This window comes from Equus asinus, chromosome 5 (assembly GCF_041296235.1).
Source record: "Equus asinus isolate D_3611 breed Donkey chromosome 5, EquAss-T2T_v2, whole genome shotgun sequence".
NCBI classification, from domain to species: Eukaryota; Metazoa; Chordata; class Mammalia; order Perissodactyla; family Equidae; genus Equus; species Equus asinus.
The window spans coordinates 106564292-106578979 of NC_091794.1; the positions used below are offsets into that span (position 1 = coordinate 106564292).

At 49.3% G+C, this 14688-nt stretch overlaps 1 protein-coding gene across 7 annotated transcripts in view; it reads left to right on the top strand.

Moving 5' to 3' along the window:
• Positions 1-523: 523 nt before the first annotated feature.
• CTNNBIP1 (catenin beta interacting protein 1) overlaps positions 524-14688 on the top strand; it is a 48855-nt gene continuing 34690 nt past the window's right edge. For 2 of the 7 annotated variants that reach the window (XM_070511150.1, XM_070511146.1), the window contains exon 1: positions 553-824. The gene's annotated coding sequence lies outside the window, so the exon portion shown is untranslated. Of the gene's footprint in view, positions 825-14688 lie in introns of all 7 variants that reach the window. The other 5 variants (XM_070511149.1, XM_070511144.1, XM_070511148.1 and 2 more) reach the window with 4 other exon arrangements.

Consider the following 14688-nt stretch of genomic DNA (forward strand, 5'->3'; position numbering starts at 1 on the left):
CCTCTAAATGTTTTGCAACCTTGTCCATTTCAGATTTTTTCAGAAGTCCTGGGTAAACTGGCCTCACCAAGGATTCCGCCCCGTCTGGCCGCTTCCGTCTTTAAACACAGACCCATGTGTGGGAGAGGCCATTATTTTTACGGGATCACTGTGCTCGTGGAGCAGCTAGGGACAGGCAGAGTCGCTTTACCGCAGCGCCAGCTCCATCCTTAACCCGGGCTCCGCCCTCAGGCCGCCTCCTCCTCCGAGCCCCCGCCCCTGGCCCCGCTCCACCCCTTCGCTCTGAGATCGGCTCGGCCACTGCCTGCAACCCTGTTCCACCCGCCCACCCTGTGGCCCCGCCCCCGACCAGTGGCCACGCCCCCTCCCGAAGTGCCCAATGAGCGACCCCGCACCATCCGCAGCACCCTCCAGGCAGCTGGCTGCCCCGCCCCGTGGGCCGATTTAACCAATGAGAGTCCCCGCGCGCCCCGGGCCCCGCCCCGCCCTCGAGCCCCGCCCCGGCGCCCTGCCCTCCACAGCCCCCCTACTCCGGGGCGTTGCCGTGGCCGCGCCTCCGCCGCCTGTGCGGAGCCAGATGCCGCCCCCTCCGCCGGTCCCTCCTTCGGCGGCCTGGCGCCTCCCTCCCTCCCCGCCGCGGTGACTCACGGAGCGGGAGGCGGAGGCTGAGGCGGCCGCTCCCGCTGCTGCTGCTGCTGCTGCTGCTGCTGCTGCCGCCGCCGCCGCCGCCGCGGCTGCTCGGGCTGAGCGCGCCCCGGAACAGGCCGCCGCGCGCCGCGCACGGACCCGCAGCCCCGCCGGCCCGGCCGGGTCGGGCGGCCCAGGTAAGCGCCGAGGCCGGCCTGCGCCCGCAGAGCCCGGGCCCGCGCCGCACCGGGGCTCGGGGGAGTCGCCGGCCCTTTGTCTCCTGGGGAGGGGCCGCAGAGGGCGCCCCCGACCATGCTTGGACCACCGGCCGGTTCCCCGGCGGGGCGCCATGGTCTGAGCCGGGCCTCCTCGCCCCGCCTGGCCGCTGCTGCCTCCCGCTACTCGCCGTCCCTGGCCCCGTCGCAGACCACCCTCCAGCCGTCCTCACCTTCGCCCAGGAGTCGCGTCCACAGGTGTCCGGGCCACCCACTCTGTAGCTCACCCCACCACGTCGACGTGGTTGTCACCGTCTGTCAGCACTCCAGGTCCTGTGCCCTGTTGTTTTTTCCTTCAGCTGCGCCGACTCTGAGCATCCTGACCCTCTGTATAGTGCCCCTCCATATTTCCCCAAACTAAATGCTGCTATGGTCTGGCCACTGAGCCGCCCTCCCTCCCTCTAGTTTGATTGGACTGTCTTCTCCCCATTCCACCTGTCCCTGTGAGTGTCCTGGAAGGTACACATTGTAGGCACGTGTCTCACCTGTATGGCCGGCGTGTATACGTGAGCCTGCAAAATTAACTGCTCAGAGCCCAAAACCACACTTCTCACCTCCTTTTCATCACCTACACCCCAGCCACTTTACTTTTTCTTGAACCTGGTAACTGAGACACATAGGTCTGGACACTCAGCCTCTGTTAGGCCCCACATGCCTCCCTCCCACTTCTTATATGCAGAACTTGTCTGAGCAGTACCTGCTGTCAGGCTAGCCCCTGGGAAGGCCGAGGAGGCCTGTGTTGGCAGCAAATCAAGAGTTTTATGAATAATGAGATGTGTGGCTTGCAGCACCTCCTATCTGAGGATCTAAGTATGCTATAACTATTAATTATTTTGTCTTCTGTCACTCACAGAACTTAGGGAAGTGTGCCTGGCCGTCCACTGGGTAAATTGAGGCACAAGGTGTGTCGGTAAGGGACCTGGAGGCAAGTCAGAGTTTGTCCTGAGGTTCTGTCCTCAAGTGCCTTTGCTTTTAGCTCCCTGCTGCAACCACTGGGCTCTAGTTCCTGGCTTTAGCCCCTAAGTGATACTGATCTCACTTAAAGTGCCCAGAGATACCAAGTTTCCTCTGATTTAAAGCAGGACTTTGAATCATAAATAAAGGTGGCGGCTGTTAAATGTCAGTGTGTCATTCATGGTTTCCTGGTGGGGTTAGTGGCCCTTGTAAATACAAGTTGCCTGTATGGGACGGAGATTTATCTGTTCAATGAAGGGAGCTTACTATGTGGCAGGCACCATTCCATGCATCGGGGTTCAGTGGTGAAGACAGACATAGTCCCTGTCCTCCTGGAGCTGACGTGCTAAAGGGGAGGGAGTAAACAAATAAGCAAACAAAATAAGTTCAGTAGTGGTAAGTGTTATAAAGGTGGGAAGAACCAGTTTTGATTTATTCCAAGTGCAGTTAGAAGCCATTGGAGGATTTTAAGCCAAGAGGTGATAAGATCTGATTTATGTTTTAAAAGACCATTCTGGCTGCTGTATAGAGACTGGATTATAAGGAGCAAAGGTAGAAGCAGGGATACCAGTTGGTAGACAGACTGTTGCAGCTGCCAGGCAAGAGATGATGGTGGCTTGGGGTACCAAAGTGGTAGCAGTTCAAGTGAAGAGGTGGAATCACTCTGCTCCCCCTGAGGGAGGCTGAGAGCTGTAAAGCAAAACTTCGGGGAACACCGGCTGAGATTTGTATCTCTAGCACAGAATTTCTAGACCTGCCTATGCTCAGGCTTAGCTCGCAAACCTTGTTCAGTAAGCCGGGTGCTGTGCTAGTCTCTAGGATACAGACATGAAGGAGTGAATAGGGAGCAGTCTCCATGTTATGACAACGTGCTCACAGAAGGGTCACCCCCCTCCTTCATGGAAGAGGGTTCGTGGGTTTAAAAACCAGTTAGAAGTGGAGGAGGCAGAATACCCTGGGCTTCATTCCCACCTTGGCTGCGTGATTGCCCTGCCTCTGCTGGAAGATGTTGCCCAAAGAAATTGGGGCTGTTCTCATGGTAGGTGGGAGCACAACTCAGTGGCCGTGAACTTGTACCATTAACCGGAATAAAACTTGATTGCCGTGCTGCTGCAAATCTGTGCTGTCAGAACATATCAGAGCTAGAGGATCTTGGGGGCTATGTGGGCCAGCCCCCCTTTTATGGTTGGGCACCTGTGGCCCCTAAAGGCTGAGTAACTCTTTTGAAATCCCATAGCAGTTTGTACATTTTCTTATGGCACCTGCCACAATCTACCTTTATTTCAGCTCCATGTGTATGTGCATGACTCTAAGCTTTCTGAGGCCAGAGTGTCCGTTGGATCGATTCATCTTTGCATCCCTCACAGCATCTAGATCAGTGTCCTGCGCAAAAAGTAAACTCATCAAATATTGGTTGACTTGCCTGGGTATCTCACAGCACCTAAAACTAGAACTCAGGAGTCCTGTCCCTGTCTTTTCATCAGCCCACGCTTCCTTGCAGATTCCTCATCCAGGGTGCAGCACAGTGGTAAACCTGGCAGTCTGTCTCCCTGAGCTCACAGAGCAGGGCAGCCCTTCCTTGATGGGTCTGCACTCTCTCCAGCCCTGCCTCCAGGGAACAGCTGCTGAGGGTGCTGACCGAGGAGTTATTCAACACTCAGCAAATATGAAGCGTAGCTCTTAATCAGAGCATGGACTTTGTACCGAGACTATTTGGGTTTGGATCTGAGTTCTGCCATTAGGAGCTGCGTGACCTTCAGCAAGTAACTTAACCTCTCCATGCCTCAGTTCTTGGGAGGATTAAATTAAGTAATACCTATCAGATGCTTAGAAGAGCACTGAGCACTTAGTACGTGCTTGGTTGAAGTAGTAGCTGTTATTTCATTGTTATTTATTTATCTGCTTCTTATTGCTCACCAGTGTTTAAGCTCTTTGAGGGCAGAGATTTTGTCTCTTTTTTTTTTGGTCTCATGTTATAGTCCAGTGCCTAAACTTTGTAGGCACACAATAAATATTTTGTTAAACTGAATGACTTATTAAGCACCTACTCCGTGCCAGGCACTGTTGTAGGTGCTGGGAATATAGCCAAGAACAAAATCGCCAAGATGCATGGTCTAATCAAGTTTATATTTTAGTGGGAGAGACAGACAGTAAACAAGTGAAGGAAATAACATAGGATGGTGAAGGAATACAGAGAATAAAACAGGGCAATGAGGTGGAGACTGACTGGGATGAGGGTTAGGGTGATAGCTTTGGCTAGCTCTGAGGAGGTAACTTCTGAAGGGAGACCTGGATGATGGGCGGGGAAGACAGCAGGAGCAAGGGCAATAAGCTCAGTGGGGCCGGGGTGAGGTGAGCAAACAGGTGGCAGGGGCTGGCTCTGTGGCCACAGTGAGGAGTTTGGATTTTACTCTTCAACTCTAAACAGTGGGAAGTCACTGCACGGAGCTTTTCCTGGGGGTCCCTCCGAGGAGAAAGAGCAGGATGCTGGGAAGAGCGGTAAGTGGGCTCTCCTTGTCCTGGGAAGGCTTTTGGAGGCCAGCAGTGTTGACCTCTTCCCATTAGGTTCCTCATTTCTCTGTCCTGGGTACCCAGGAGACGTGGGAGCCATCAGCTAAATTAACGAAGGTCCAGGCGTGTGTGTCTGTGTGTCCTGTAGATTCCATTGAGCCTTCTTTTCCCCCTGAGTATGTCGGTAATCAGTAAATGTTTCTTGAATGAATAAGCGTTGCCAGCTCTTAGCATCTTGTCCTGTACAGTGGCATGTCCTATGTTCTCTGCTCCTCTCTGTGTGTATTAAATCTTGGCAGTGACTCTGAAGTAACCTTGGAGTTCTGCTGTTCTTCATATGTGCGTCAAGGACGCCCACACACATATATGTCACAGTGTCCTTGTTGGGAGTATGCCAGGATTGACTGGGCAGCTTCTCTCCCACTCCACCCTTACTTGTCTTCCACTCTCCTGCTGAGTTATTACCAAGCTCTCTATAGAGAGTCAGGCCACACCGTCACCTCTGAACACCTCCTGTGTGATCAGGAACACGGTGGCACCTAGAAAGCATTGGCTCTCTTTGGTCTGAGCTGAGCAGAGTTGGGAGGCTCAGCAGAGCACTCAGAGAAAGGGCATTTCAAACCCAGGGGTTCAGCTCTCCAGGAATCCAGAGCTGGCCTCTTCAGACTGGGTGCAGTTGGCTGGCTTCTCAAATCCTCACTTAGGCATCCCCTTGGCACTTAGTGGCCATGATGCCACTTGCTCAGCTAACTCGACAGGGCAAGACAAGTTAGGGGAAATCAAATAGAACTTTTGTGTTGCAAGTCACTTTCAAGGTCCTGGGGCATTTCGCTGGCGGAATCCAAGGTCCCTGTTAGTCATATGTCATCTGTAGCCTTGTAAAAACTAAACCCGAAGTGGATGCAACCCTTTTCTCATGTAATTGTGTTTTTTTTTTTTAATCATGAGAGTGATATGCGCTCATTTAGAAAACGAGAAAATGAATGATAATGGCATTTTACATATATCGTCTCATTTAATCCTCACCGTCGTTTCTGAGATATGTACCATTATTGCCATTTTACATGTTAAGAAGTTGAGGCCTGGAAAAGTTAAGTAACTTGTTTGAAATCAGGCATATCCAAAACAGTGTCAGGATTGAAACCCAGGCAGTATGGCTCCCAAGCACAGCTCTGAGCACCATATTAGGCACTGCTTCTCAGCAGAAACAATAGAGAAGAAAGGAATCTCCCTTAAGCCCAGTGTGGGCGATATTGTTAGGGTGGCCAAAGTCAGTTCACTGGCTGCTGCAGAGTTTGAATCCTACGCCCTTTCCCTGTCTCATCCCACCTTGGGCAGGCTAATTACCCTCCCTTTGCCTTACTTTCCCCAACTATAAATGGGGATAATGATACTTGTGCCATCATAGCTCCCGGGGGCATTATGATGTTAGAGCCAAAGTGCTTTTGAACTTCTTTTATGAAAGGGTGCTGAGCACCAACTGCTGTTATACTCGGTTGTTAAAGACCTATTATGCTCTGATCCTCCACGAGGCCTTGTTAAAAAGGGAAGACAACAGTCCACAGAGGGAGAGGTGTCCTTCACTGGTGGGCATAGCTGGACCAAAACTTCGTTTTCCAGCTTTTGAAGTTTCTTGAGGAGCAAGGCTCATGGATGCCTCTCCGTTTTCCATGGCCGTGTTGTACTGTGTAAGCTTCTGTAAGCAGGTGTGTATACTGTGCATCATAGCATGAAGAGGACCTCTGATGGCAGGGCCTCAGAAGGGCCTTAAAGGGCTTGGTTTCTAATCCTGGCTGTAATGTCTTTTAAGTATAAGCCAGGAACACAGATACCAAGAAGTGATGGCTATTTTCCATTCATCCTTCCTTCCATGCCTCCTTCCTTCTAATGATTCATTGATTCAATTAATAAATATTTACTGAGCTTTTATAATGATCTGGGCCCCATGGTGGGCAGGGAATACTGTAGTGAGCAGGGTAAAAATAGTTCTTCCTTATAGTCTCGGCCAAGTGGCTTATGATCTAGTTGGAGTCGTGTGAATAAAGAAAGAACGTGTTGCTGAGTGTTGTGAACTCTCAGGGAGAAGAGTCAGGATGTAACCGGGTGGGTGTAATTGTATTCAGTGTACCTGCCCTGGGTGGGCATTAAGCTGGAGGGCTGTGTTTGGCTTCCCAGAAGAGCACGGGAAGAGTTAATAGATTAGAGCCCTTCCGTGTCACACTTAACAAAAGCTGCACTTGGTGTGGGCATCTTTAGAAACAGTTAGCACCTTGGCAGCCATGGTTAGTAAGAACTTAGTAAGAGCTCTGTTTCCACAAAGCCTTAACCCTTTGTTACTTGGGTTCAATTCCGGGAAGAATGATCACGGTGGACTCTTTGCAAAATTTTTTCAAGTTATGCCACCAATCCCATGCCTTTCTGATGAAATGACTGCCACAGATTGTCTCTCCAGAATTCTCTCCCTGCCTGGCAGGTCTCCCTCTGCCAACTTTGGAAAGCAGACATATGGAGGCAGGTGGGCTGTGGGGCTAGCTGCTCGGTGCTCACCGGCATGCCTGCAGGGTTCCTGAAGGAACTGATGCCTGTAGACACCTGTGTCCTCGAGCCCCCATTTAGGATCAATATTTGCAGTGTGGGGTGGGAGAGGGTTCTTTCTTTGCCAAGTCTGCCCAGCACCTGCCTCTGGATCCCTTCAAAGAGCGAGGTCAGGGAGGCTCAGCAGTTCCTGTGAAAGCACGCAGTGTTCTTCCTCTCTCCCTCCAGCCAGGGCTGGGGTGGAGAGGGCGAAGGGCTGGCAGAGGCGTCCGCCTGCACTCGGAGTGTGAGGAGGGTGCCAGGACAGCATGGTGTCCTCCTGGGTGATGTTCCTTTCACTCAGCCCCTGACATGTCACTGTGTATAGCCTTCCTGGCTAATCAGCTGCCCCTTCAGTCTGGGAGCACAAGAATCACTCTGCATCTGATCAGGAGGAAATAGCTGGCTCTGCAAGAAGACCAGGTCACTCAGTGCCTCTGGGCTTCCTCAAGTGTGGTTGGAGCCCACAGTGACGCCAGTTCAGCTGGGAGAACGTGACCCACTTCCATATCCTCTCCCACGGGGAGAGCTGGGTGGGAGGCTTTTGGAGACCAGCTCCAATTAAGGTCTTTTCAGGCCTGAGTATCTCCTGAGTATCCAGCCCACATGTTTCCTGCTGCTGGAATCCTGTGGTCCGAGTCCCTGAACTGAATAACAACCCCGACATAGATGAAGTTACCGCCTTGTCATTCCGCAGTCCTGGATTCTGCAGGCGGGGCTTCCTGGAGGGATCAGGGTCCCTGTGGATTCAAACACCTCTCACAATGTGGGCTCCACCCTTGTTCTTCCTGCTAAGTCACCAGGCAAACCAGAGACCCAGTTTCCAAGGAGAAGGGTTAGCCTTGACCTCACTGCCCAGACCGAGGCCTCGCAGCCTCCTGCCCCAGGCAGCCTTGGCTTCCGACAGACCATCCTGAAGAATTCGTCCTCGAAGAATGGTTTTCTGCTGTAGGAATATAAGCTAAAATGTGATTTGGACTCTCTCAATTTCTCCTATTCTCTCTAGGTAGAGGACATTTGAATGATTTTCCATTTGTAATTTTATGTTTCTCTTGTGTAGGGGAAGAGGGGGATTAATTTAAATATGTGAAGCTGTGAGCACTGCCAAGATGATTTGGGGATTTTAAGCTGGTGGAGAGGTGGTTCTGAGTTCCTGAATGATCCAATCCTAGTTACAAAGGAGAGAGCAAAAGGTGGTGGGGAAACTGTCCAGGTCGGCTCTGGCTGGGCTGTGATCTCAGACCTGTTCCTGACAGGAGCGCTGTTCCTGACTGCTCCACACTTGGCTTCCCGACTGAGGCACGGGGTACCCTCCGCCCCCGTGTCCGTCTCCGCTGTTGGCACTGCCCCGTGGCCTCATGGGCACATGGCGTTCCTCCAGCTGATTGCTGGAGTTGCGGGAAGATGGGGTGCCGGCGATTTTTAGGAGGACATGGTGGGGCTTACAGGCATGCAGGCTGGCTGTGGGGGCTCCCTCCAGGGTCTGGCTCTGCCTTGCCGCACTGAGCAGCCTTCCGGAGCTCATGGTGGGACACAGTGGAGCAGAGTTGCCGGGAACAAGTGCAGAGTCCTTCCTCCCTCCTGGGGTGAAGCTGCCTCTGCCACCTGGGAGGCAGCATGTGCCCATCACCTCACACTTGCTCTAGGCGTTGGCTGCCGGCCCTCACTTCCCATCTCCTAGGAAGAGAAGGTTTCTTAGGCCTGTGAGCGACAATGGCGGAGTTTGAAGGCTTAACCTCAGACACTGCACTGGACTGGCTGGACCACCCAGAGAAAGATCTTTCTTTTATTCTCATCTTCTGACTCCATTCCACTTCCTTTGAACATATATTCTTCTTTTTCGGGGGGTAGGTAATTTATTCATAGTACAGAATTCAAAGGCGGTGGTGAAAACCAAGTCTTCCTCCCTCCCTGCATTCTCAGCCCCAAAAGAGACCACTGTTAGCCAACATCTTGTGCGCCTTTAACCAGAGACATTCTACACACGTACAGGTGCATGATGCACACATGTGACCACACATGTGCCTGACATGCACTATTGTTTTTTCACATTGTAATACACAGTGTTCTGCACCTTACTTTTTTCACCTCACAATAAATACTGGAACTCATTCCATACCTCCATATCACCATCCTCGTTACTGGGCTAATACTTCTTGAGCACTTCCTGGGTGCTGGGTATTATTGAAACTGTTTCTGTTAAGTCATTTACTCCTCACAACAACCCTATGAACTAAGTACTGTTACTTCTGCTGAATTGCTAGAGCAATTTATCCTGTAGATAAATTTATCCTATAGAAACACTTCCACAAATGCACGGAAATATGTGTGGAAGAATATTCCTTGTTAAAGTAATAAAAGACAGAAAACTTAAATGCTCACCAATAGGAGACTGTCTGCAGTTTGCAGATGAGTAAACTGAGGCACAGAGAGGTTAAATTACTTGTCTAAGGTCATTTAGAACTACCTCACTCATTTTAATGGTTCCATGGCATTCTTTGAAAGATTTTACTTTTTATTTTTCCTTTTTCTCCAAAAGCCCCCCAGTACATAGTTGTGTATTTTAGTTGCACGTCCTTCTAGTTGTGGCATGTGAGATGCCACCTCAGCATGGCTTGATGAGTGGTGCCATGTGCGTGCCCAGGATTCGAACTGGCGAAACCCTGGGCCACCGAAGCAGAGGGCGCAAACTTAACCACTCGGCCATGGGGCCAGCCCCCATGGCATTCTTTTAGTTGGTCATATTTTAACTTTTTTTAAACCAGTCCCCTATTGGTGAGCATTTAAGTTTTCTGTCTTTTATTACTTTAACAAAGAATATTCTTCTACATATATTTTTGTGCATTTGTGTAAGTGTATCTATAGGATAAATTCCTACAGGTGGAATCGCTGAAGCAATGGGTACATTTGTTTAAATTTTTAGTACTGCCAAATTGCCCTCTGTGGAGATAGTAGCATTTTATGTGCCCACTAAAATTGTGTGAGAAAACCTGTTTCCCCCATACCTTGGCAGAAGTCATCAAACTTTTTGATTATTGCTAATCTGATAGGTGAGAAGTGGTGTATTGTTATAATTTTAATGTGCATTTTCCTTATGAGGAAATAGAACATCATTTCATATCTTTAAGAGCCATTTATGAACAATCTATTATATTGTTTACCCATTTCTTTCTTGGGTTGGCAGTCTTTTTCTTATTGATCTACAGATTTTCTTTATATATTAGAGAAGTTTGTCCTATGGCTGTGATATATGTTACACATATTTCCACAACTTGTCATTGTTCTATTGATTATATTGTTTTTTCCTTGCAGAGAGTTTTGATTTTTATATAATCAGACTTTTAAATCTTTTCTAACTTCTAGGTTTTGTTTCATATTATTTTCTTCTCCTACTGTTTTCCTGTGTTTTCTTCTGATATACTGACTCTCTATTTTATACATTGAAGACTTTGCTCCATAACCAAGGATTCAAACCTGGCATCACTGGAAATGGCGTGAACTGGCATTGTGTGCCTCCAGGGGGACGTTGACAATGTCAGTGTTTCTTGCCAAAATGTTTAACTCCTCTAATTCTAAGGAACAACTGGAAAATTCCAGATCGTGGCACATGCTAAGGACATTGGTCCTGGACTCTATAATTGTTGATGTCGTGGTAAACAAAGGAGAGCTGGTGAACCATTCTAGGCATAGGAGGCAGAGGAGCACGGGAACCAAAGGCAGTTAAGATCCTCGATTGGATCCTGGGTTAAAAACCAGTAAAGGCCAAAGTGAGGGACAGAGGGTTGCGTAAATTTGGATATGGGCTATACCTCAGAGTACACTGCTGTGTCAACATTGACTTCCTCGGGTGAGAATAGTGTGGTGATTATGTAGGAGAATGGCCTCCGAGGAAACGTGGTGAGACATTTAGCAAAGGATCGTGATATCTGCAGCTTACTTTCAAATGGCTCAGGAAAAAAAGCAGCATACAAACCCCCTTACACCCATAACATGGAGAAGCTGGAGACAAATGTGGCAAAATAGTACCAATTGTGACTCTAGGGGCCAGATATTGGGATGTTCCTTGTACTATTCTGTCAGGTTTTCTGAGGCTTTGAAATTTTTCAAAATAAAAAGGTGAGGAGAAAAAAACCTAACTTTGTTGCATCTGGAATTTATTTTGGTTGCGGTCCCCTTGGCTTTGCCTGGCCCTCCTGGGTTTTGTCCTGGATTTCTGGTTTCTTTCCCCTTCCGTTACAGCGTGCAGTCATCTGTTTCCCTTTCCCTTAGAAACTTATTTTTTTGGATGAGTTATTCCTTTTTGGACTTGGAAGTTTTTATGACCAAGTATCTTTCTGGCAGACTTCCATAACTTTTCTAGAAGCAGGTAAGAACTGGTGTGCATTGGAGCCTGTATTTTTGTTTAGTTTTGTTACGTGCTCCAAGTAAATATGCAAGGAAGTTTAGTTCTCTGAGATTTAAACAAAGTCTTAATGCTCAGCAGTATCATCAAACTAATATGTAGTGTAATTAACCTCCCTCTCAGAGAACCTGGATATAAGCTTTTTCCTCTCAGCTGAGAGTTTTTGCGAGAGGTCAGTCTGCTTGCATTCTGTGGCTGTGGGCTTGTAAAAGACTCCTGGGTTTCATTTTATGAAATGTGACAGTCTTGGGTGAATAGCTGGCCTGTAAAATCAGGAGTCTTTTTGCCAGGGGAGCGCTAACGGGCCAGTTTTGCCAGGAGCTTCTGCTCCCTTTCCGTGGCTTGGTGACTAATGGTTTCGTGGCTTTGGGAATGGGAGATGTCGTTACAAACAATGATGGGGATTTGGCTCCTGAACTGGATTATCTGGGTGTGCCTAGTCTGGGTGTTTATGCCTACACCCATTGGGAATGGGGACAGTTTCTTTCTTAGAGCCCTCACATGGGCTCCTGTGGCCTCCACTCCATTTCTATCCACTCTTCTGGGCTTTTCCAGGGTGGCCCCGGCCCTGAGCAAACTCTCTGGGTGACTGTGGGTAGATTCCTGCTGTCTTAGGTTCTGTGTTTCCCTGTTTCCTCAGAGTGTGTATATTTTCTCTGATCATCCCTCACCTTACCTCCAGCCACCACGGTCCTTGCCTTCAGGGTGGACAAGTTCTGTGACCCATCAGGAGTTCTTGTCTTCGTGCTGATTCACCCAGCGAGTTAATAGAATAAACGCATGTAGATTCTGGAGTTGTCTTTGTTTAACATATTTTTGATTTTGATTATCAGTTTGTTAAACATTGAGGAAGCAAGGAAACCGAATCTTCAGCAGCCTCTTAGGGGGAGATTTCTTCCTTCCTTGGATTATTTTTTGTTAGAGGTAGCTGGAGAGAAAGGAGAGGGGAGGGCACCGCCTGTGTCATAGGGCAGAAGCAGTTATCCAAAGAAAGAAAGAATGTGGCTTATGTGATGTGTCCTGTGATGAATCTTTGCAGTTTGTAGCAGTGGTATGGATGTGTTTTCAAGGTAAACAAACATACCTATATTTTTTGCAAATTAGCACATACCTGTATGCCAGAAGCCTATAGGAAAGAGGAGGCAGTAACCCTAAAACTTCTTCAGAGTTTAGAGGAAGGCCCTGCCTGGTGGCATAGTGGTTAAGTTTGCACTCTCTGCTTCGGTGGCCCAGGGTTTGCAGGTTCAGATCCCGGGCGCAGACCTACACACCGTTCATGAAGCCATGCTGTGGAGGTGTCCCACACATACAAAATAGAGAGAGATTGGCACAGATGTTAGCTCAGGGACAATCTCCCTCAAGTGAAAAAAAAAAGGAAGATTGGCAACGGGTGTTAGCTCAGGGCCAATCTTCCTCACACACAAAAAAAGAGAGAGTCTAGAGAAAGAAGTTTCACCAAGGAGCCCACGCCCAGAGCCTCTCAGCTAGATCCTGAGGATAGACATCCCCAGAGCTGGGCAATGAGGAGGGGACTGGCTCTGGAGGCCGAGAGGCTGCCAGCCTGCCACCTGTAGGGGTACAACTGAGGAACTGAGCCCTCACCCTGCAGGTGACCCACTTGCTTTAACGACTTAATTCTCTAACAGGAAGCTGTAGGCCTTCCTGGTCCTAGGATTCTGAAGGGATGCAGTGAACCATGTTCAGAACACTTATTTATTCAAACCAGTTATAGGAGACTCTGATGAGGAAGGGATGGAGGGAGAGTGGGGCAAAGGGAGAAGAGCTGGAGAGGGAGGTGATTCTTGAGCAGGCCAACCTCTGCTGGGCACTGGGAGGGCTGGGCCGGGCCCTGCTTGGGCCTGCCTCTGAGAGCAAGGCTTGTCCCTGCAAGAGTGAGGGTGGCATGAACATATCCATATGGCTCTGAGTGAAGGGACCTTGTGCAGCTCCTGAAAAATAAATAGCACTGTGTCAGTTTTCCCCCTTTCTCTTTAAAAACAACTTTTAAATTTCCCAATTTAATTAAAATTTTAAATGGTGACCCTGCAAGAGTTGACATAGCTGTGGCAGTGGGGTTGATGGAGCTTCCATGGGTTGAAATTTCCATTCTGGCCTCCTTCTCTGGAGGTGACCCAAGGTCTGTGGAACCTCCTGGCCAGGCTCCTTCCCTGGGATTATTAGGCTTGGAACTGGTCCTTCCAGCCTGAAGTTGACTTCAGTTCTGTTCCTAAGAAAACTGACTAGCAATGCAAGTTGAGTTTTCCATTGGTGGGGGTAGGGGCGTCGTCAGCCTGCTGGAGGCATCTCAGATGTTGATCTAAGTCACAGGAGAGAAGAAGGGTCCTTCTGCCACCAGCTTGCTCAGGTGGGCTCTTGACAGTGCCGGGTGCTCAGGTGAAGGTCGTCCAGCCTGGGAGACCAGGAGTCGGGGGGTGCTTGCACCCACTTGACAGCTGAGAGTTCCAGCCTTTACATCCACTTATAAATAGTCAAGGGCTCTGGAGTCTGCATCACCCACACCCCTGCAACCTGCCAGAGGCCGAAGGTCACGAGTTAGACTGAATCAGAGGAAGATCCGGAGCGGGATTCTGTAGGGGCTGGTTCCTGATTTCAGGTCTCAGGCTCTGGCTTGGCTGGGTTTCAGGGTTCCAGCTGTTCTCTGGAAGGAAAAATAATCTCTTTTTTAAATTAGGTCAAAAGATGCCTTTCTTTCCTTCTGTCCTTGTTCCCCTACCCGGTGGAGATAAAACCACCACCTGCATGTCCCGTGGTCAGAACTACAGAGCTGACAACAGCCCAGGATGGGGAGTGTCCCCATGCAGCCGGGGAAACTTCCTCCGGCTCCACGTTCCCTTCCTGTTTGCATTGTTCCTGAACCGCAAGAGGCTGGCAGAGCAGGCCTGCCAGGTACTCTTTCTTAGCTGTGAAAAGGTGGGTTTCACCCCTTTTGGGACTTGAAGAGACAGCGAGATCTGGGTAACCAATCAGGCCAAAATCACAGGATAAATTTTTTTAACCAGAAGTTCTAAATAGATGCCTTATACCAATCCAGTTACATCAACATTATATAATGTATACATTCAGACTCCTTCCATTCCTTGTCTTAGATTCCCTGAGGGGAGGACATTCTGGGGCTGGGGGCTTCCTTCGTGGTTCCCAAATGAATCTAACACAGGCTCCTCAAACCTGTTCATTCACTTAACCCTTTATGGAGCACCAGATGTGACAGGCAGCGCTGCTTTATCCATCCAGATTCTTCAGCACAGAGCCTATGACCTACGAGCTTTTTGAGGGTCCACAAAAATATTGGAGTCGTGAAAAAACTATATCACCTCTCTCTATGCT